The sequence below is a fragment of the Tenrec ecaudatus genome, chromosome 2 (genome assembly GCF_050624435.1).
Source record: "Tenrec ecaudatus isolate mTenEca1 chromosome 2, mTenEca1.hap1, whole genome shotgun sequence".
NCBI lineage: Eukaryota > Metazoa > Chordata > Mammalia > Afrosoricida > Tenrecidae > Tenrec > Tenrec ecaudatus.
In genome coordinates, this window is record NC_134531.1 from 222,223,283 (window position 1) to 222,226,269 (window position 2,987).

The window sequence follows — 2,987 nt, forward strand, 5'->3', positions numbered from 1 at the left end:
GTATGGATTGTGATAAGAGTTGTATGAGCCCCTAATGTTTAAAAAAATGTGCTAGGAAGAGAGGGCTGGTAATGAACTCAAAATCAGCCACAGAAAACTGTAGATCACTATGGTCCCGTCCACAGCTCATTAAGGGGATGGCGCAGAACTAGGCAGCAAAGTTCCCTTGAGAATGGAGCCACTCGGAGGCCAACTCTATGGTAGCTAACAGCAACATGATTTCCTTGATGGAGTACTAAAAGGAGCTTGCCCACGCTGTCACGTCAAGTGCACAATATCCCAAATTAAGCAGCAGTCCAAAGGCCAATTCTCAGCCACTGGCCATTTCCACTGCCCTGTGCCTCCTGGCTAGCTGACTTGAAGTTATCCGTGGCTGGTGCTTACTTCAGCTGAGATCTGCCATCTCTTTGGGAAGCCAGTGCTGTTGATGTTTCCTGTGAAAGGTGCCTACCATCTTCTCTTCTTTCGGTTGTTGTATATAACTGCAAGCGCATGTTTCCGTTTCTCTAACCCTCCTCAGAATAATTCTGTGTTCTTCAATTTACACCATATCAAAACAGTGTTGGCATCCTCAAGGGACTCAAATCGTGTTTCCTTTCAATGTTCTTTGAGTTCAGGGAGTAAAAAGAAGTGTGAAGGAGCAAGATCAGTGTGGTACGGTGGATGTGATCAGGTTTCCCAAGGAAAGTCTCTTAGGACGGCTCTCGTTACCCTTCAAAAAAATGAGCAGTTGGTGGTTCTGATGGGAAAAAAGTTCTCTGCGCAACTTTCCTTGGCCTCTTTTTTTAATCAATGCTGTTTTCCATTTTCTTAAAAGTTCATAATAAGCCCCCATTATTGTTCCGTATCATCTCATAGTGACTCTACAGGACAGAGTAGAACTGCCTCTGTGGGTTTCTGAAGCTGTAACTCTTTATGGGAGTAGAAAGACAGGGAGCAGCTGGTGGTTTCAAACTATTGACCTTGTGGTTAGCAGCCCAACATGTAACCACTATGCCACCAGAGTTCTAGGGAAAAATAGAATGAAAAGATAATGGAATTTTCCCATGAAGTTTTTGAAGCCCGTGTGTGTGTGTGTGTGTGTGTGTGTGTGTGTGTGTGTGTTACAAAAGGATAAGCATCTGGAGGTACCTCAGAAGACAAGTCTGGCAATCTGCTTCTGAAAGCAGCCTTGAACCCACCCCAACCCCCTCAGGGCAGTTCTGTGTACACACAGGTTGCCATGAGTCAGAATGGACTTGATGGCCGCCACCAGCAACAATACAGATAACTTAAAAAAAAAATCATTTTATTGGGGGCTCGTACAACGCATGACAATCCATCCATCCATTGTGTCAAGCACATTTGTACATTTGTTGCCATCATCATTCTTAAAACATTTTCTTTCCACTTGACCCCTTATCAGCTCCTCATTTGTCCCCTCCCTCCTTGCCCCCCCATAAACCCTTGATAATTGATCATTTATTATGCTTTTGTCCTGTCTTACACTGTCCGACGTCTCCCTTCACCCATTTTTCTGTTGTCCATTCCCAAGGGAGGGGGTTATATGGAGATCCTTGTAATCGGTTCCCCCTTCCTCCCCCACCTTTCTTCCACCCTCCCAGTATTGCTACTCTCACCACTGGTCCTGAGGGGTTCATCTCATACAGATAACTTGATGGAAAGTTTTCCAAATTTACATGTCGAAAAATATTATAGAAGATTGCTATCCATTTAGTGGCAAAGATGACACAGTCAAAACCCATAGACAACCTGTACAGCTGGATCAGGCAGTTAATCAGCATGAATACAATGTTATTTTCCTAGCCAGTTCTGTCTGGGTTCAAATCCCCTTGCATTTCACATCAAACTTAGAACTCTTGCCATTTTCATTGCCCCATAATCAGGCCTGGCTCTGCCTGCCCCGTAGTACTGTCTACGGCTCCCCAACGAGGCATGTCCATTGTATCAGTGAGTTTTAGGGGCCATGCTTTATCAAGGTCCCCTTGTCCTCACCGCTGCCTCTGCCAATGCTACACCCCTCTCCTGGATGCCCACTTCCTCTTGCCTTTCTACAAGCTCCTTGGGGCCCCACCATCTCAATTCTAACAGCTTCCACTTCCTGAAAGCTTTGTTTCCCTTCAGAGGCAGGCCCAGCATCTCGTGTGCCTTTTTAGAAGCAAGCAGAGAAACAACAGCGCTGGACCCCAAGTGGGACCTTGGCTTTTTATTAAGTGGGGCCTCTGGGTGTCCTCTGCTCCAGGAAATCCCAGGAACACGGCCAAAGGGATTGATATCCAAATAAAGAGACGACTTGACTTTAGGCCTCCAGTGACTGGGTCCTATTTTCTTACTGTGCCCCACACAGGCTAGGGTCCTTTCTCTCTCCCCTTCCAGGTGTCACATGCTCTTGTGGGACCACTGTAAAACTGCATCCCCCAATACTTAATCTCTTCTCCTCTACCCACCAGAATCAGCCACCCTCACAGGAGTAGCTATTACAAAATAACACTCTGCATTTCAATCCTTGAAAATACCACTACCATCACCACTACCAGATGCTGTCTGTCGGGGTCAACTTTGTGCAAATGTTTTTTGTGCAAATGCCTGACCACTAACCGAAAGGTTAGAACCCACGTAGAGGTGCCTTGGAAGAAGGGCCTGGTTCTCTGTTTCCAAAAGGTCACAGCCATGACAACCGTATGGAATGAAGCTCTATTTTGACACGTCTGGGGTCCCCCCAAAGACCGGGGTGCGTGATGTTCTGTTACTTGGTCGGGTAGAGAGAGAATGGGTGGAGGTGTCAGTTTTAGAGATTCTTTCAGACCTTTCAAAAAAGGAGAGATTTCTACATTTTAGGCAGAAGATTTAGGGACTATGAAAAAGCCATACAACTCCAGGGACAGGGCCCTGGGCTCCAGACAGCTGCCCGTGGGGGCCTGGGAGACGAGCGCAGATTTCTCTACGACCTGTGATTCAGAGCGACTCCAACAGCTCCCTGTGTTCTG